General features: G+C 41.8%; 1 protein-coding gene across 4 annotated transcripts in view; it reads right to left on the bottom strand.

Moving 5' to 3' along the window:
* The window catches only part of brinp2 (bone morphogenetic protein/retinoic acid inducible neural-specific 2), a 252,538-nt gene that overhangs the window by 222,508 nt on the left and 8,468 nt on the right, over positions 1 to 21,562 (bottom strand). Inside the window, exon 1 of one of the 4 annotated variants that reach the window (XM_076744802.1) lies at positions 10,126 to 11,008. The exons of 1 other annotated variant lie outside the window; for it this stretch is intronic. The gene's annotated coding sequence lies outside the window, so the exon portion shown is untranslated. Of the gene's footprint in view, positions 1 to 10,125; positions 11,009 to 21,562 lie in introns of those variants that run through there. 2 more of the 4 variants (XM_076744803.1, XM_076744805.1) reach the window with 2 other exon arrangements.

Consider the following 21,562-nt stretch of genomic DNA (forward strand, 5'->3'; position numbering starts at 1 on the left):
CCCCCTCCTCCCACACCTTTCCAACTTTGGAATTGGATATGCTGCATCTGACAATTTATGTAACTCTCTGAAAACAATCTGAACTTCCCTCACAAGCTCTCTTTAAGCTGCTACTTCTCAAACATTTTGCATGAACAAACAAGTGCAACACAATGAATGTCTTTGGGGGGAGAAAAGTGTGTGCCTTTTGGAGCTGCCTTTGAGTCCTTACACCTCCAAACACCTTTACCTTGAGATGTGGTCAGATGGCAGGTTGGTCAACCACTTGATTTCAAGCATACTGCAGCTATAAGTATGAGTAAACTTACACTACATGATCTGATTCATATATTAGAAGCACTGTGGTTGGATGTTTAAAAAATGCATCTGACAGATACCCCATTTCATCTTAGGTGGATAGATCTGATTAAAAAAAAAAAAAAAAAAAAAAAAAAACAAGCATACAGGCAGCAAAGAACTGGGGTGGACTGGAAAGTACAAAAGGAACAGAAGGTGTAAAGTACTGTGGTAGCATTTAACTCACCCCTGAGAGCAGCTTTTAGTCCAGTTTTAGCTCAAGTTGATCTTCATTTTTTGGCAGCTAAACAGCTTCAGGTGCATCACCACCACTGTTTGGAGCCTACGGAGCTTAGCATCGAGCATGGGAAAAGCAAGACAGATGCAGTCAGAGTTGTGATCTGTCTAAAGGTCTCGGGATGCTTCAAACAAACTATGACCACGTCTAAACGCAAAGCTGTTAATACCTTTATCCCTCTATTCCCCAGCCGCTGTTTGGTTGCACCCCACTGCCCCACCTGTCTCGTAGTATTTCAATCTTTTGCATGTCTGTGAGGCTCAACACCATGAACTGTACAAAGGGGGGTAACAGTGCACTTTCTGACTGCCACTCTTCGAAGGCACTTGGTTGTACCCACAAATAGTGATAGAGTAAAAAGAGAGCTTAGACACTTCAGCACACCAATCACTGCATCAGCGGGTGTGATCATTGGATTGTGTGTTCAAGAAGTTTGCATAACTTTGCTGTCAAAAAGGGGTTTCTGATGTTAACACATGATCTGGCAAACACTTTGTTTGAAGCATACTCAGGCCTTTAGACCTAGAGGCCTGGAGACGCATATGCATGGCTCATTAGAGGTGAATGATGTCAACAAATTCTTAGATCTTCCAGTGAGTAATTTATAATCACAGTATCTATATCTACTGTGATGTGGTTAATTTTCTGGAAATTCAGTTGTGCAAGTTGAAGCAAAAGACTCTAATACTAATGCAAAAGAGATACTATAGCTATCTTGGTAAGCACAGAATTTAACAGTCTCTCACGGCTGACAAGTTTCTGTCATCTCATGGTGTGCATTACATCTCCCAACCTATGGCTGTGGTGTATTAAATTACATCTGAAATTTACCCAGATATGTGGGCTCCAAAACAGCTGGAAAAGATGAGAAAAAATTACAGTGACAGATCTATGAAGACAAAGTAGTCATTTTGTGCTTGACCTTCTTGAAACAAGTGTCTACAAAACAATTTCCCCAGGCCTTATGGGAAAAAAAATGACCAATCCCTCAACTGATTTTGCAAAGAAAAACTCATTAATGAGACAGACATTTATCTACACAACTCAACGGCTTAGTCCATAAGAATATTTGGAAGCGGCTTAAAAAAAAAATCCTCAGTGGATTAAATAAAAAAGAAAGCACTGGGTTTTTTTTCTCTGTCGTGGTAAAAAGGGTATTAAACACACACCACCCACTTCCACAACACACATGCAAATGCCCCATCATTCTCGTCCACCCGCTGTGTACACTTAAATGTCAGCAAGGCTTTGGACTGCGGCAGTCCATGTTGGAGCCCAGCTCAGGATTAATGTACATACTGTGTGAGAAACAATGGAGCTCACTCCTCATCCCCTCCTACTACAGTTGCAGTGGTTTCTCCTTAAGAAGAGACAAACACTTTGATGTACAAAGAGAAGGGGAGAAGGGGCAGAGAGAGAGTTTAACTGCCTTTCATGTCCCTCCCTCCCTGCACTCCAACGCTCCCCTGTTTTGCCTTAAACAAGCCACTGAACCCAGGCACATCTCCAAGGCTGGCCACAAGAGGTGCATCAGCGCTGCAAATGGGGGCAGCGGCAGCAGCGGCAGCAGCGGCAGCGGCGGCGGCGGTGTCGGCGGTTAGGGCTATTGTTTCATCTTTTGGTTTTTTTTCTTTTGCTCCCGAGGTGCTGTTTCTAATGACTGGCACAAAAACAAGGGAGAGGAAGAAAAATCTCAATCTTTTCGATCACAGAGCTCAGTATATGAGCTGCTGGAGGCACTAATTTATAGGTCACCACAACTAAAAAGCACATTCACATTTATAATACATTTATACGGATTTCCAGCAAAATCAAACTATTTGATGATGCCACCTCGAGCTCTGGGAACTTCTATTTATTTATTTATTTAGTTTAGTTAATTTCATTTTTAGAACTGCTTCACCTAATTACAAAAAAATATATATCTTGTCTCTTACCACTAGCATTCTGGCCATTCATTCAGATGGTTTTATGCCAACAACCTCCAAAAGATGTATGAAAATAGTGAAAGAAACACTCACCACAGCTTCCCACAGACTGATTGGTGATCTTGCTGGTTTCTTTGACCAACAGTCCAAACACCCGACAGAGCCTTTAACACCGTCTGTGAGCCAAGCCATGTCGCCAATACATGTTGTTGTTGTTGTTGTTGGAACTAACTAATGCTCTTGTGGCTGAATGGGAGCAAATCTCTGCTCTCAAGTTCCAGCATCTAGTGAAAAGACTGAAACCAGGAGACTGAAGGCTGTTAGGGATCGTACAAAAGTTATTAGGGTGGGGACAGGGGCTGAATCTTATTTGAAAAAGTGAAACCACCCCCAGCCTTTTTTATATTTCTGTTGGACCCTATTCTTGACATTGAAAACCTCCCCTCCCAAAACCTCAAAACAAACACATTTATGGCAAATATATCTAAGAGGTGAAAACATAATTTTTAATTGTGAATAAAGAGCTGGTGAATCAACTGTGTTCCAGGCTAAGACAGTAAGCATGAATCAGGTCAGATGATGCTGTAGCCTGACGTGTATTAGATAAGATGATGTCCTTCATTATCAAAGTAATAACATCATCCCAGGTGCATGGCTCGGTGTGTTGAAGACCTTTTCTCCAGTCAGTCCAAAGAGCACACAGCTATTATATCAACACACACGTTAATGCCCTCTGTAAATTAAAGTTCAGTGGGTACAGAAAGCTGCTGCTCTCACTATATTGACCGGTCAGCTGTTTTCAGCAAAGCCCAGTTGGCTTTTACACATGCTGATGTGAACAGTTGTTACAACTGGCACTGCAGCTGAATGACAGAGCAGACACAGGCACAGCACTCTGGAAAAGAATAATCAATAATGATAATACAATAAAAATAAATATCAATTACATCAGATTATACTGTAGCCTGTGTAAAATCAGATATCTGAATGCAATAAACCGGTTAGATGATGTCTGAATTGCGTAACCAGACAACTTGGGGAAAATGAAATAGGGTGCACTTATCTAGAGCCAATATTTAATGTGTAATTGTAGTGTTTTCCCCCCCTTTGTCATATAATGAACTACATCAGTGTCTCTTCCAACTGTCAGTCAGACACTAATTCAAATCAGCACAAATTGGCAACTGACAACCGGGGCCCCTGCACACATGGGGCTGTCGTGTGCGTTAATAAGCGTCAGTTCTCAGCCACCATCTGTGGCTTCTGAGGATCTTGAGAGGTTTGCCTCTATTCCACAGAGCTAAACTTCATACGAGTTTGATCTGATGATGTTGCCTGAGATTAGGCACAGTCCGTCACAATAAAACCAGTTAGGCTGCATGAATCTGAGCCACATAAACACAAATGCCAAGGTGGTGTCGTCTCAGAGCACCGGCAAAATGTAACAGATTAATTAAAAAAAATATGTGAAAGATTAGTTGAAAAAGTAAAACAATCGTTAGCCACTGTGCAGCCACCTTACTTTAATTTACAATCGTTCTTGTGTAAGTATGGTTCATTTAAGTCTTTGCAATACGATGAGCCTAATTAGATTTAGAGGAAAACATGGTCTTTTGTGGGAAGACAGGTTCATTATTTCGTGAAAAGTTAAGATTTGTTTGCATATTGGTGGGCATGACTGAGACCTATAATCTGACAGCCTTTTGTTCAACATGACAGTCAGCCCACTTAGACAGTGTGGGTACAGCGTGTGTGAGAACCTGACGCAGGTTCAGTCACGACACAGCAAAGAGAAGATACAGCCTACTGCCTCAGTCTACATCTCACAGCAGAGTGGGCTCGCATCAGTTCTGTCATCGACGTCTTCAACAAACCATATTAGTGCACAGAGATACGATGATATTGCACCTCCATCAATCAATAATCAATTACTCCAGAACCGTATTGCACAGGAACAGCTCGAGAAAACTGCTTAAGGATTTTTCACCAACACTTACACTCCGTAGATAAAAGAAAAAAACATCATGCGGGCCAATCAATACCTGTAGGCTGGCAGGTGAGTCTTCCTACATGGTTCACAAAAGGGCGAACATTTGCAGCTTTGAAATAAATGTTACAATGCTACAATAGTTTCAGCTAACAGTGAACATTGTGACCTCCATGAAGGTAGAATTTGTTGCGGGGCTGTTCTATTAGTTGCAGGGTCATTAAGTGCAGTACAGCTAGTTTCAGATAGGTGTACATAAGATTAAACTGAGTGGCTCACACCTGGAAGGCGAGTGTCTAGAGAGGGAAAAAGAATTAAACTGTGCCAGTATAATTTAGGCTTAGATGGATTTTAGCCTTGTGCAGCTGTAACTCTTTACTACTCACCCTCCAACTGGGGGACAGCTGCTTTGAAGGCTGGGAGACACTTTGTTTTTAAGGTTTAAGGTGTATGTTTGCTGTGCATTGTGATTATTTTTATGACAGTTGCTAAAACTTCAAGATTTGAATGTATGAATGAAAGAAATTACACAAACTTTGGTTTTGTGGCCATTCACTTTTACTGCATTATAGATTTTTTTTATTTCAACGTGCCATTTTTCAAAATTATGTTTCTGTTTCATAACACAACTTTTGTGTCAAAATGGAACTTTTTATGACAGTTGGCATCAATCCCCGCCCCTTACCTTCTGGCATATAAGGTGCCCTTTAGGGCTCCATATAGGTACATAAGCTTATTCAGGGGCTGCAAATGACCTTTATTAGCATTTTCAGATGATCTGTTGATGATTTTTTTTTTTTTTTTCTTTTACTTTTCAGGTCTGGAAATGATCAAAAGTGCCAATCACACATTCCCACAGACAAAGACCTCATCACAATATTTTTTGTATTAATTTGTATACAAATGCTAAAGAGATTCAATCACATAATGATACAAGGAGAGAAAAGTCGCTAATCCTCATTCTATAGTTTGACATGTTGGAAAATATGTTCATTACTTTTATTTTACAAGAGTGAGATAAGGAGATCGATATGACTGTCGTGTCTGTTTACTTAGCTTAGCACAAACACTGGAAACAGGGGGAAACAGCTAGCCTGCTTCTGACCAAAGGTAGAAAAATCCACCTACCAACACCTCTAATGATCACCTGTCTGCACCGGCAGTATAGTTTGTTTTTATTTTATTTTATTTTATTTATTCTATTGATAGTTTGTACTGTTCTGAATGTATTTGTGAGTGTATATTTGTAATGTTTTCCCAGAAGGCTGAATAATTTCTTTCATGATCCAAACTGTCAGTTTTCTGTCAACAGGCCAGTGAAATTATTAATAAATTGCTTCAGCAGTACTTTAAACTATTGTGAATCTGAATCGCACAATATCCAAAGCACAGTGGTTCAGCAGTGACTGGTAAGATGGATATTCTCTCACCCACCCTGAAAAATCAAACCCATTGTTCGGCACGGCTGGGTGACAGTCATTGTACAGCCACCTATGCATACAATAGAAAGAGCAATCTTTGTACATTTGTGAATAACTTCAATTATATTGAGACGGTTCCACAGCCCGACTTGAACCTTAAAAACCTGTATACCACTTATCGTGAAAAGGACAGCTCACAATGCTGAGAAACGAGACCAGTGGCGAGTCTGAAAGCCAGCTATTATGTATCAATCGTTGTAAAGGCTGCATTTTCAATATCTCCCCACGTCCTTGCAGTTTGAAGGGCACAGCCATATCGTATGCACTAGTCAATCTCTGAAGAGCGTACACGCCGAGTACATGCATTTACATTTATATACACGCATTTAGCTGATGCACCTTTCTGCAGAGTGACTCACAATGAGAGCAACAGCAGATCCAGCTCCAATTTTTTGATTGCTTATGAAGCGGAGCAAAAGGTCGGACACAGAGCATCCTGAAAATACGTGACCTTGGATGATAGTGTAAGAGAGACTGTGAGGAAAAATAAGTGGGAGAAATAAGAGATAATAAGAGAGGTCGAATAGATTTTTCTTTTAGAGAAGGACAATACCGAGGCAGGGATATTAAATTTTCTGTCACTGAATGTGCTTTCAGGGGAACTTTGCAATTGTACACTATCTGACTGTATCTTCAGGTTGGGAAAATATTTCATAAAGCAAAGCTGCTTCCAAGAAGACTCGATGACATTCTGCACCTTTCAGTTTGGGTTTAAAGTGAAGTTCATTAAACCTGAAGCCCTGTTTGGGGAGGAAAAGGCATCAACAAAACACACATGCCACCTTGCTGCGAAAAACAGTTTTTAAGGGGAAAAGCCAGAAATATCTGCAGCAGAATTAGACCATATCACTGAGGATAATCAAACTGGCATCTTTAAGAGCTCTTATCTGGAGTTGTTAGCTATGAAATGTGTCTGTTGAGGCCCGGCTATTTCAGCTGTGGGATACTGTAAGCATATAAACTAATCCATACAGAGGAATGTACTTTTATTATTAACAGTTCCAAGAGTAGAGACTGGGGCCCACCTGGGGCCATTAGATGCATTCCACAGGGTCCTCAGCAAATGAGAAGTGGTTTAATTTTGCTTTTATTTCATCGCTTTGCCCAGACACTATTACACAGAGACAATCCATAAAGATGACTGGTGAATTACAGGTTTCATCCCACCCACCCATCAAACTGATTGCTTTATGATTCTGAACCAAAATAACAAATGCAACAAAAGCTACATTAGAAATCCTATAAATGTTGTCTAATGGTGTTTGTGCTCTTATGTAAGGATGGGTGATCATTGAATAAACAAGCGAGGTATAATGCAGGTGCACTGAGATACATGTGTGCTGAGAAGGCAGAGAGGTGGAAAGAGGTGGGGATTATGAAAAAGTGGGTCTTCAATGTGAAACTTGTTTCTTTGATAACTTGTCTGAAAGTAGTCTTAAATAGGATTTTGAAATAATAAGTTACTTAAAAAGGTTAATGTTTAAGTGGATGCTTTTAATTGATACTTTTTTTTCCCTAGTATTGTAATGTGCGCTGATGGCTCTGCACTTGCAATAGCTCATTTTTCTCCAGTCCAGACATGTATACGGTTGTTCCCTTTACCCTCATTTTCCAGTCTGTAGGATCTGTTGAATTACGTACATTGGTAACATATTGTACTGTAGCCCCTTTCAAAAAAGATACTTTAAAATATACTTCAATATAAGCAATAATTACTCTTTATTATTCTCAGCAAATTCAGTACAAAGAACAAAACCGACAAATTCATTACGTGGCATTCAAAGGGCAATACATAGTTTCATTTTTAATCAGTAATTTTCTAAAACTGCTGGTCACTCTAGTTTTGACCAAACAGGACTTCAACAGGAGGAGACGGTGCATTTGCTGGGGAGTGTTTTCAGCTCTGGATTAATACACATTTGGGGCTCTAGTCAGTATTTGGGGCAGCAGGATGGTCTATGTGGGACTGAGTGACAATAACCTACAGTATGTGTGTTCATGGTGATGAAGGAACATGTCACCCAGTGTAACAGCGTGGCTCACTGATGTATCTTTAATAGCTTTTAGACAACGATGGAGCTTTGGGGCACAGAGGAAGATATACCAGGCTTTGGATACACACACAATAGTTAATAGGATCGTTACACTGCTGGTTTTGTTTATTTGTTTTTGTTCATGAGAGAACATCACCAGCTTTATCCTTTAATTGTAGTGTAGCGTGAATTATTCAGGGTAAAGAGGCAGGTCTTCACGGCTGTCTGAAGTCTGAAAAAATTAATCTCAGGAGGAACATCTCCAGGTTGTCTCATTTTAGGTTTATAGACATTTTTAACACAAAGCCTGTGTTACAAACAGGGACGCTGACGACATTTAGCAGAGAGGGTCAAGCAAAAAGAGGCCATTGGAGAATCCAATTGTTTCGGAGTTTGGCATATACAAGGGAAGAAAAGTCAGGATATCTTGGCCTCTGCATTGATTTTAATCATTCTTTTTTTCAACCCATCTCTTGCAAGTCCCCCAGCCATGGAAGTGTAATACTAAATCACTGAAGCGCCCTTTGGTTTTAGCTGGTTTTAGCTATTTCGCCCATCCCTAGCCTCATGCAAGCTTGATATAGAAAAGTTTGCTTTAGCCATAAACAAAAGCTTATTGAACATTATCAACAAGAACTGCCTGTACTTTTAATGCAGTTTGTGTATTTTGCAGTTTGGCGTGTTAAACACCCACCTGAACGCATTCTATAATGGACACTCCTGCACTCATCGCCACCAAACACTCACCAGCGGCTCAAACGTTCAACGCTCCCTTTCGCCATCACTGCAGTCATGATGTCAGCACGGATGTAGCTCACACTGCCATTAAATAACATGTCATTAGAGCTCTGTGTGCCATGCACGCAGCCTCTCTTTATGCACTCACAGCGCCACAGTGGATGCCACAAACGTCCACATTGTCAGCGCGTCTCACTTTCGTTTCAACCTATTCCGTGAGGATGGAAAGAGCTGTCAACTGTTCCCTCCAGGTCTATGTGGGTGTACGTAGTGATTTGAGTTGGATTTTGAGTTGTTTTTTTTTTTCCTCCTTTTCCCTCCTCCATGATCTGTTTGACAAGACCTCTTTCCCACCCCGGGTCTCTGGCAGCGGCGGTGAGTGTTAAGTATAAATCTGAGGCAGCAACTTCTCTTCTCCGAGGAATTCTTACGGCCACATATAGTAGTCTCGACAAAGTAGCTGACAGGTAAATGTTGTGCTTACATGGTTCAGAGAATTTGTGAGAAATTGCGTGGTGTGTAGCAGGCATTCAGGGTGACTGATGGAGCAACATCTCTCTCCCTCTCTAACACACACACATACACACACAGGCAGAGAAAGAGACACAGACACGAGAAAGGCAGGCAGCTGGAAGGTATTCATTGGTTAGGAGAGACAGCAGGAGCGCGCACACACATACATACACACACACACACACACACACACGGTGCGATGAGGCAAAGCAGAGGTTGAAGGACAAGTCAGACTCAACTCCAGTTTCCATGTTAAATGTGACAGGAATAGATTGGCGCGCGCACACGCTCACACACACGTGCAACATGTTGCAAAGTTATAGTATGCAAATGAAAAACAATTTTATCCGCGCACACTCACCCAAACACACATTTGGTCAGCATGGGCAAACAGGGCTGCGCTACAGCATCTACACAGGCAATAAAAGGTTCAAATCAGACACATTTACTCAAATAATATGCACGCACAAACTGTATGAAAGGGTGGCTGAGAGCTCCAGACCCACGTGTGACCTCTGATATTTATTTGCACGTGCACCCCCTTTGCACAAGACTCATTTCTGTTGCTCATACATTGACGCCGAGGAACACATTCCTGCTGCCGCCGTAGATGAGGAAGCGGCCAAACGAGCCTCCAGTCTGTTTCACCTAAATTAAGCTCCCTCTCTCACCCTCTACTGATCGATCATGCGTCATGATTTGAGCGCTGTCACACTGCAACTGACCATCCGACCCCGCATCACTGTCTTGCGCGTAACAACCCGGGAGTGCTCTGCGCGTAAAAACGCGCTTGGCACGAAAACGCACAGTACCGATACTCTTGTGTTTCCCGTCTTTTTTCCAAAGCATGGACACACACACGCAAACTCACCCAGGGTGTGAACGTAGGTCCTCCCCGTGCGTCTCTTGATGCGTGTCCGTGTATCCAGTAAAAAGAGGTGGGAGAGCCCGAGCGGCAAAGGCGCTAACGAACTAGTGGACGGCAGCCAAACGCCACCGACTTCCCTCCTTCTTCTTCTCCTCCTCTTCTTCACCCTCCTTCTCTCTGCCTCCCTCACTCTTCCCCTCTTCCGTGGGGCAGGTTGAGCCGCGGCTGTAATAATCCAGGCATTGTCCTCTTCATCAGCACATTAACAAAACAACGATGGGACGAAAAGACTTCGTCTCAAGACACAAGTTTGGAGTTCAGAGGAATTCTCCTTTCTGACTGGAGATGCTGTCCAGTGTAATCCGCGTTTCGAAACAGTCTAAGTGAACAGTCCACGAATTTAAAAAGATCCGAATGAAGATCTTGAGTTGTACCTGGAGTTGAAATGTGGCTGCAGACGTTACAAAAGCTGAGAAAGTTTGCTTTCAGAGTGACTGAAAAACAGATGAGACCGGGCGAGAAAAGGAGAAATAATCCTGGTAAAATTTCTTCTCTCGGCTCCCTCTCCGGACCAAAAAACTCTCCCTTCTGAGGGACTGTAGCGCACCTGCGGCCGGAGCGGAGACGCGCAGGTATCCACAAACCGAGCACCCTCCTCCCCTCTGTGTGTGTGTGTGTGTGTGTGTATGTATGTGTGTGTGCGTGTGCGTGTGTGTGTGTGTGTTTTATTCCGCGTTTTTATTCCCGGTCTGCTGAGTCTCTCTGCGCCACGGTCATCACTCAGTGTCAAGCCTGGTGTTGTTTCTCCAAGTAGCTCAGGAAGGCGTCTCTTTTCACCAGTGCTCCTCTCTCTCCCTCTCTCTCTCTCTCTCTCCTTCTCTCTCTCCCCTCAACAAGCTCTGTCCATCCTCCGGCTGTGAAACCACGCCTCTCTCGGCAGCGATTGGCTGATAACTACAGGGAAAGGAGGCGAGGGAAGGAGGTGTGCGCTGCGATGATGCGCACTGAGGACAGGAGGAGAGAGAGAGAGGGTGGAGGGAAGGCGCGAGGATGGAGAGAGTGGGCAGAGGAAGATAAACCTAGATGAGAGAGAGAAGAGGGGATGAGAGGAAGACGAGAGAAGTGGGATGAAAGAGATGTGAATGGGGAGAGAGAGAGAGAGTGCCAGGGAATGAGGATAAAGGAGGCTGAGAAACAGTGAGGGTGTGTATGAGTGTGTGTGCGTGTGTGGATGGGTGTGTAAGGGGGGCAGTTCATGCACTGAGCTCTATGTGTTTAAGCCCAAAGGGACAGGCTGGCTAATGAAAGTGAAAATGCTTCCCTCCCTTTTTTTACCCTCTCATTCACTCGCAGTGCTTTAGCCAAATTTGTCCGCTGCTTTGACTCCCGGCAAAACTGAATTCATACTGACAGTGTCCCCCATTACTGAGCAGAGTCGCACTCTTCTGTCTGTCTGTCTCCTTCTCTTTACAAAAATCTGGTGTCTGTCAGCTAAGCAGCATCCTGTGATGAATAAGTAAGTGGTTGAAGGGAGGCTGGAGAGTGGAGTGCATGTTGAATACACTGCCCAGGGGTGTTGGGAGGGAAAAAACAATCTGAGCCGCCTCTGTAATGGGAGCAAATGAGGTGGGCCGAATATTGCAGTTGTGGCGCAGCCGAACCGCACATGTTAGCGGGAGAAGGCAGACAAAAATCGCTTGACAGCTCCTTGGAGAGGCTTTGATTGATGGCGACGCTCCAGGGAGCGTTTCAGTATGAACTTGGTTAACTCGGAGCCACGTGAAGCATTCATCACTAGCTGCCATACAGGAGTGAGATGCTCACCGCAAGCTAGGCAGCATTTTATTTAGAAAGGCACCTGGGGAACATCTTCACAGGCGCAGCAACTACCTATTTGCAGCTATTTTAAGGCCCACATCGACAAACCTCCAACCCTCCCTCAAATCAAAGAATCAACGGCATGACTGCTGCCACACAAGTCACTCCTCAAGTTGCAGGGGTCTGAGGATAGAGGGTGCTGTATGGTGTGCACATTGCCATATGCAATATATAAATATGAATGGTGTTGACTAGACTTCTATAACATTTGAATCACAGCACATTCATATTCATATTTACATCCATATGTCATGTTGCAAGATACCCCATGACCTGCACAGAAGAAGAGGGTTTAGGTAATGAGTGGCGTTAGGTAAGAGATGTTTGCTAACTGGTAGACATACTCCATACTGTCATACATATCTTGAGGTTCATTTTGCATCTATCAGTGGACTAAATTCAAATACTTTCTACACATACTTAGAGTTTAGTTAGATGCTTCCCTATTTCTGATCTGCTCCGATTTAATGCAAAGTTAATGCTTTCAAAGACCACTTTCACCTGTGTTTATCGACTGTTAAGCTACCATCAATGAAACCCAATACTTCCCGGACAGATGTTTCATGTTAAAGGCGTTCCAGCGGCTCAAAGGGCATAACCCTCCATTTTTACTAAATGTGTCACATCTGCGGTTAGTGTGGAGTTTTACTGAGAGTAATTTGACAGATGAAACCCATGTATGTGTTCAAAAGACAAACTGCAGATTGGTTCATATGGCATGTTGCACTGATGGGATCAGTGCAATGGAAACCTACATTCCACTGAATTTGCCATGTGTGTCCAGGATAAATTCAGGTGCCGGTAGAGTACATATTACACACATAATTCCAACCCCCCCTTGATGATTTTGAGAAGGGAAGATAGTTAAAGATGGACTGACATCAGAGGGGCATTCCAGGCCTGTTTGGCAGAGGAATAAATAGATGGATGCCTGCAGCATCCAACCAAAGGTTTGCAGCTTCAGAGGGACGAGGACGTCAGTGAGATATCGGATGGGGTCTCAAGCTTGAACAGAATATGATGAGAAGAGGAAAAAGCCATGCAAATGAAAATTTTTGTTTCTATCAAAACATTGCCAGCTTTGAAGGAAAACCTGTTCAGGTGTTGTTTTTAGGTCTGTTTGTATGTATACACGTGCACATACACAAGCTTCAGGGAATTTCTGCAAAAAGATGTTTGTTCATGTTGTGTTTTCGCTCTTATTATTCATGTGCTTTGTTCTTCCTGATGAATCCGTTCATTAGAGGCACGGAAAAAAAAACCTGGGTGTAAACTCAAATCTATATTTAAAGTACATACATCAGCTCAGTTCGTGTACCTGCGCCGGAGCCAAGCCCTCATCGCTGACAGCTATAGGAGAACATTTTATTGGCAGGATGAGCACCGTTAGTGCGAAATTGTTCCATTTTGTATCACTGCGAAAGACAAGTGTGCTTTTTTTATGTCTCCTCATCAGGATATTGAGTGTGGGATCGCTCACTCCTGCTCTTGTCATACCCCAATTCCTCCCCCCCTCTTGAAACAAATGAGGGATTAAAGCAGAGACGTCTAGAACAGAAGACTGTGATGGGAGAGGAGCAAGAGGATGACAGCAGCTCACTGAAATCCACAGGATATGTATTTCTTTTGTCTCGGGGCTTAGAAAGTACAACACCCACTCAGTAGCTCAGCTTGATCTCTCTTTTTTTTATTATTTGCCATTTTTTTCTGTCGGTGCTGTGATGTTAAATACTGGACCAGGGACATTTTTCATGCATTAAATAATAACAGCTGAAGGCCGTTCATGTGACTTTTCTTCATACAGTGACATATGCTCATATAGGATTCTCTGATGGCCTTTATCACAGATGATTATAAAGCCAGATGCCCTTCCTGTACCAAAGTGAAATGCCAAAAGCTGAATTAAAATGAAGATTAAAGTGGGATACATGGTCTGATAAGGACCATTCTCAGTGTGATAATTGAAAAACCTGAGAATGTCTCCAAAGACTGACAGAGATTGCCAGATGTATAGCTGTGAAGAAATGAAGTCAAATCCACCCCTAATTTTGATCAATCTTAGCCTGACATTTGTATGTGAATCCCTGTTTTTAACCCGACATCCCACCTCTTTATCCCCTAGAAGAAAAGTGTGAGTTTATTTGTATATGTTGGTTTAGTCTGCCGGACTCATTGATCCTTCATCTCACTGAGGTTTGTGCAAGTTAGAATCTATGTCTCTGACCACGGCTCTGAAGCGTCAATAGTTTAACTGCTGTGTATTGATAGATCCATGACGCTGTCCGTGGTGCTGAAGCAGCAGATGGATTTGTAATTGCGCCTTTTTCTCTCAGTCCTGCCCTTCTGTCAGTTTCATCTTGGATCTATAATATTCTCTCAACTACACACTAGAAATAATCAGTTCTACACTATCATATAGCCAAAATACCCTATAAAGTATTGTCACCTTCATGACCGAAGTGACAAATAGCAACATGTAGTTGCAGAAGAGCGAGAGGATCATAGAGACACACTGCTTCCTGTAGTGTTCCTATAATATTCCTACATTTTTTTGATCATTCAGTAGCTGAAAATACACCCCCAGACCAAGACACCTCTGTAGAAAAATATTTTAGGGGAGACATAACCCCAGATATAGTTTTGACCACAGGATTAGGGGTTAGGATCAGGGCTAAGCCCCCCTGTTAAAATTAACAAATTACCAACTGAACATGGCAGATTGACTATATGGTCCAAAATAAAATATTCTGTGGACATTACAGGGGGGTGACGGATATGAAGAATCACAATCTCTTTAACTAAAGATAACAACTGAATTGAACTCTGTCAAAACAAGGTTTTCTGTGACTGAACTAAATTCCATCTATTCCGATATGTAACTTTCTTGATGTCATCTGACAGTCCCCTACAGGTTTGGGCCATTCAGTTATTTCATGCAGTGACATAAAGTGGTTTGTTTGGATCACCATCATGTGTAGGTAGAAGCCGGAGTGATTTGAAGTGATCATGTGACAACACCAATGACAGACTTATGGACACCCGTGGTGAATTAGCCATATATGAGTGTCTGGATTAAATGTGCTTAATAGTTGTTTGTGTTCCTTTTTTAAAGCTAGTGTGGCCCCTTTTCCACCAAACAGCTCTGAGAGGAAACTGGAGGAACTGATCTCAGGAACTACAAATCCCTTTGGAGCATTCCACTTCATTTCAAGAACTGTGAAGATTAGGCAAATTCGATTTGTGGCAGATTAAAACAGTTTTACATAAAAGAAACAACAATGCAAAGTCATCCTGTTGTTTGTATTTATTGTTGCGTGACGCCGTTTGAGTTAGAGGTTATGAATGAATCAGTGTAAAGGAGACCTGCAGAGGAGGTAAAGGAGCCTGAAAACACTGCAGCAGATAACCTGAAGGTTAGTTATTTTCTGCTTTGGAATGTAACCACCATGAAACTATCAGCAAATGACGCTTTATTTCCCGCCTTCGCTCGCTTTGATCTCTCATCACTGCTCCTCTCTCTCATTTACTCAAACTCACTCGTGTTGTCAGCTCGTTCATTCTCTTTCTGGCTTTCCTTAAAGGAGTTGAGCAACTGACAGCAAAGTCTAACTTAAACAAAAGGAAATGTCTTAAATGTACAAAGGCGGGAGATTGTATTCGGGTTATCGTCTTTTTCTCTAAAGCACAGGAAGCTATTATGAAGATGGCTTTCTACCATTTAAAAATTTCCAAACTTAGGAGCTTCCTGTCCCAGTCTGACTCCTGAAAAATGAATACAAGCCAGATGTGCCTAAAACTGCAACTCCTTGAATGGCCACTTGAGGCTGCCCCAACAGCAAGTCAGTTCTCATAGACCTCTATATTAAAATGCCTAACTTTACAGCAGAAATAAACATGCTTGGTGCAGGAAAAAAAAAAAACAGTTTTAGTCTCTACAACTAATCTCCTCCAACTGTACAGGAGGTGAATTTTCATATCACTCACAATTATATTAAGGCTTAAAGTTATGCATAATTATGGGCGTGGCTGCTTTGAGTGACAGCTAGTTGCCAGGTTTCAGCAACCAGGCTTCATTTGGCCTGTCAAGGCTCCACCCACACTTCACCTCATACATACCAGCTCATCCAAAATACTGCAGCTAGCTGGGACTGGGAAAATACAGCACATTACACCTGGACTGAAAACTTCACTGTCTGCTGGTACAGTGTAGCATCGATTCCCAAGTAAACTGCTTGTTTACAAGGCCCTAAATGGTGTGGCTCCTAAATATATTTATGACCTGCTGACTGGCTGTAGCCCAGTCAGATCTCCCAGATTATCAAGTGCGTGTCTCCTGAATGCACCTAGAATTTAAACTGAATCAGGTGAAGGTGCATTTGGTCAATACGGAGCTGGAACAAAATGTCTGATGACCTGAGATCTGCTGCAACTGTATCATCTTTTAAAAGCAGTTACGACACTGCGTTTCTCTCAGGCTTTGGTGAGTGTGTGTGTGTGTGTGCGTGCGTGCGTGTGTGTGTGTGTGTCGCAAGTAATGGTTATCTTTATGGTAAATCTCCATGAAATGAATGTACAGTAAGTCAGTGGAATGTCCTCTGAAGTGATAAAAATACTGCTCTGTGTGTGTGTGTGTGTGTGTGTGTGTGTGTGTGTGTGTGTGTGTGTGTGTATGCGCGCTGTGTGGGGCAGGGTAAGATGTGTGTGTGTCCATTGTAGGGGTGGGTGAAAATCAACCCAGTCTCACATCAAAATTTGTAAAAGTGTGTAACTTCCACAATAATGGCTCTAAAATTGTGAGATACTTCGATTTTTTTCTATTTTCTTTCCAGACATTTCTTTCATTCTCAGTGGAAAATGTAATATTTTAGGATGTGATCAAATGTGTTTGGTAACATTTATAGCAAGAAATGTGTGTTGTATTTCCATAATCTACATTTAGTGAATAAATATGATCTTTATTTTATTAGTTACAAGTAAAGGTTTTTCAGATCTTGCCAGAAAACTGTTTAAATGCAACATTTTAGAGCCGTTACTGTGAATCAAGTAGTTTTGGTGCTGTGGATTAATATAGCTACATGTCATAAGGTCATTTTATCATGTATTCATACACATTCTCTGCCTCATTTGTTTTTAACATTTTATTGTACATCACATTGAATGCATCTAATATGGATTCCAGAGCACTTCCTTGTTTAGTGAATGAACCCATGAAATGCTGACAGAAACCTGATTTTTTTTACTCTTTTTCTTGACACTTCTTCTCTGTGGTCTTCATTTTACTTGGATGGTGGTTCTAATAATTTATTAATGTTCTGAGTACTTTATGAAGCAGCAATGCCAAATATTTGCTGCTTCTTGTCTATCAAATGTGATAATTAGCTGTATTTCTGTTTTGTATCATCAGTTGTAAATTTAATATCTTTAGGACATAATTTGGTTGACTCTCTTGATGTGATTGTCTTGTCAGACATTTTCTAAACTGTTTGAAAAAAAAAAAAAAATCCTGAAAAATAAATATGATGAAAATAATGCAAGTGTTGTAACATTTGCCAAAAAGTATGGTTTGATTTTAGTCCAACAACACTATGTACATAAGATACAATACAACAAAGCACAGCCATCCAAAGTAATGAACAAAAGAGTAAAAACTATGATTAAAACAACAGCATTGGCTGAATTTGCACAGTTAAAAAAGTCAGCATGGATGATTTTTGGAAATGTGCTGGTGAGTCTGTGAATCTTTGAGCCTCGGGCAAATCATCCTTTCACCCTGGGGCTCTGATCACAAAGAGCTGTGAAGTCAGCTTTGCAGTGTGGACCTGCTGGCTATGAAGTGTGAAAGAGACACAGATGTGCAAAAATAATATGATGAATGCAGAATTTATTCGCAAATTATTATATTATTTCCTCAAATAGACCTGTGATGTCGGTCTACTGATGGCTGTCACTGAATAAGTTTGCAAAGTGAGTGAACAATGATCCGTTTCTTCAGCACCATCCATGAAGACATGAATATTTCAACCAAACCAGATCCCCTCTCATTCTGCTCATAATAAATGGACAGCTCAAGGCAACAGGTAATGCTGAGTGTTGACTGGATGCACAGTGCCTTCCTTCCTGTTGGTTAGTGCATGTGTGCTTGACAGCATGCGTTAGAAGTGTGTTAGCTCTGGGCATCACTGCGGCAGATCTGCAGAATCCCAAATACACCAAAGATTGATTTCCATCAAAGCAATGCAAAGCTTGAAATGCAGATACTCAAGGTTGGAATTTAATCATGCTACACCCTACACCAAGCAAGCGGCAAATGTAAATACACATACAGTGCAGTCTGTCACTTTAGCCAACAATTCACTTCAGTTGCCTCAGTAATAATTTATCATATTTTCATACCGCATGTCCATTCCTGCTGCTCTCAATCAGTGAACAAGCTAACATGGCCTTCATTCAATCTATCCACCTCCAGGTTTTAAAACCTTGACAGAAAAAAACTATTATGTGAAGTCATAATTGGGGTGTTAAAGGTTATTGCCTCCATGAAATAATTAAATTCATTCCAAACAAGCTAACACAGGTTAGCTGGTTACAAGAGCCAAATACTGAAACCTGAATTTAGGTCTCCATTACATTTCCTCTGATTGGTGGGGCTGTCCACAGGCTAAATTTCATGAATTCTGACTGGGAGGTGTAACTACAGGGTAGTGTTCATTAATTTGGATTAGTGGAGTTGACTACAGGGTCTTGCGTCACATACTAATCTGACAGGGAGAGGCTAAAGCATACTGGCAGCAAAAGCACAGAAACAGTAGCAGTAACTGGCTCCAGGCCAGATGAACAAGTTACCGTTCATCCATGTCCGTTGTGTCTCAGTTATCACTTCTCATCAGAAATGAGCTATTGTTAATGAGATTACAAAAAAGTCCTTGCCCCTCGTGAACCAGGTAGAAGGTACACAGAATCACATGTGTGTAGCACTGAATGTGTTAAAATGCTTCACTGCCGCCTCTATGGGCTCCTTTTGTCTGAGTGTCAACACAATACAAGTGTGATTCTACCACAGTGAATCCTCTGTAAAAGTACTGAGGCCATTTCTTCTCTAATTACACCAGAAATAGAACATGCACACCTGCTTCTCTCTCGTTATTCCCTCCCCTCTGAGGGCAGCAGTAAGGACACAGAATAAGAATAAATCCAACTACATCTATTTTAGGAAGCTTTTATTCAGTGTGCTCCAGTTGACTAGTTAAACAGCGATCTAACCTGCAAACTGACGTTATCTGTGATTTTTTTTCCCCTCACTGGATGTTTGTTTGGTGGGGGATCAACAAACCAAGGTGCAAAACAAGACATGTGCATGCTTGTAGATGAAAAAGAAAAAGAGACATTGGACACAAAGCAATGATTGTTACAGTTTTGTCCAAATAAGTCTCATGTTTTTATGCAAATTGCGTCGCCCTGGTCTGAAAAAACAAGATCAATGATCAGCCACAGCGGCAACAAATCTGAAAAGACACGATGACATGAGGCAGCCAACGAGTCTTGGGAAATATCTGCGAGTGAATGATGATCATCCACAAAGAGTAAGACCACGAGCCAACAGCCACAAAGGTCCTCCACCCAGGTCAAACTCAGGACCGGTTACCTTTATTGCTCAACAAGTCGCAGTATTATTGGTAGCAGGTATTATTAACAAAATGTACCTAAAGTTTCAAAAGTAAAAGTACTCATTGTGCATGCAGTAAAATGATCCCTGCATTAGAGATTTGGATTAATATTGCTGCTGCATTAATGTGTATGTTGCATTTCACTGCTGTAGATGTTTGTATGTTTGTGCTAATTCTAACTATTTCATATACTATTAGGTAGTTTGATCAACAGCAATGCAGGACAGGAAGGGTATGAAAAATTAACTAAACCTAAAGCTGTCAGACAAATGTAGTGGAGTAAAAAGTACAATATTGGCATAAACAGCTGCATAAAATGGAAATACTCAAGTAATCGAATTTGTACTAAAGTACAGCACTTGAGTAAATTCATTTAGTTAAATTTCCCTACAGACTAGACTGCATTACAAGAGATTTTCACCCTTTGCAGCTCATTTGAATGTGTGTGAACTGAAGTTTGAGCTCGCTCTTGTGGAGTGTGAACTTGCACATCACTGGTAATTAGTCTGTCTTCATCCATGATGACCGCCGACTGTAGGAGATGGGGAGATGGGAAAAAGAAGACAGACTGGAGGGAAATAACAGAAAGAAACGGAGTCACTGGTGACTGCAGAGTTCAGTCAGAGGCTGAACGGAGCACAAACACGCATACACACTCACCCTCGGTGTTTGCTGCAGCTTGCTAGCTTGTGGCTAATGTACAGTAAAGTATTCCGGCTTTTGAGGCAAATAAACACAAATGAACCTGAAAAATTAGCTTCCTTTTCCGTTTCCCTGAACACACCATAACTCTTTTCCCTTGAATAAAGAGAAAAGAGTGATTGTGATTGTGCTGTCACGTAACTGTATCTCGGCTGACTGTGTTCAGTGAGTGAGGGAGAGCAGGAACACGTTCAGTCGACCAATCAGCAGCCAGACAGAAGCACCAACAAACACACTGTGAATGTGAATACCTAACAACCAATCACTGATCCCCATTGTTTATCCGGTGAACTCGCTGTCCTTTGTGTTAGTTCCAAGTGATTTAACTTGACCAATTAAGTTTGATTTCTTCTCAGAATTCACACTTAATAACATAGATGTTTAACTGAAAGTGAACATGGCACACGGACGTGACTCCTTTCATTCCTGTAAACATTGCTGCATGAAGCCAATGAAACCAGTTCCTGCTGTAAAGAAATTACAAGGATGAATACATTGGGCATATACCGCCCCCGGACCAGAGCATTCCAGAGGCTGAGCCAGCTAACATCCCGTTCAGCTCTCCACAAACTTGAATGGGGATGAAATGATTTAATCGCGTGGCTCTGCTAGACTTTCCAAATGTTATCAGACTGAATGGATCAAACACTGATAGTGAGACGAGTCATTGTGCAGGGGTTGTGACGCTCCAAAAAAAACACATTCATCGTGTTACAGCCGCTTCTTTCACAATTAAGACTAGTATTTTTGGGCGCATTACACTGTTTGGCTGCTACGTCACACTGGCTTCAAACCCTGGCACACGTCCCGGCGGCTTGGTTTGCAAGAGCGAGTTCATCCCAGTGTCCAGATCCTCTCATCTTCACAGCCTATATGACAGCCTACATACAGGACTTCCAGGCAGATTTAGACACAAACTGATGAGCAGTCTCAAAAATAACAATAGCTAATGATGAAGCTAGTTAGAGTCAGTCACAGTTACTTTGGTTTTTGTTTTAACTGTAATTAACTCATTTTGTCAAATGCATAAATTGTTATTTTATGGCGTCAAAAACATGGAAGATATATGACAATCTTAAGTCAAAACATACTGTATAAAATGTGGAATTCTCCCTGTTACTTACTGTTTTCCCACAAATGAGAGCAGAGGAGGAAAGTTACAGAGCTGATCTGCATACTGTAGCAACACACTGACA

This window comes from Chaetodon auriga, chromosome 12 (assembly GCF_051107435.1).
Source record: "Chaetodon auriga isolate fChaAug3 chromosome 12, fChaAug3.hap1, whole genome shotgun sequence".
Taxonomy (NCBI): Eukaryota; Metazoa; Chordata; class Actinopteri; order Chaetodontiformes; family Chaetodontidae; genus Chaetodon; species Chaetodon auriga.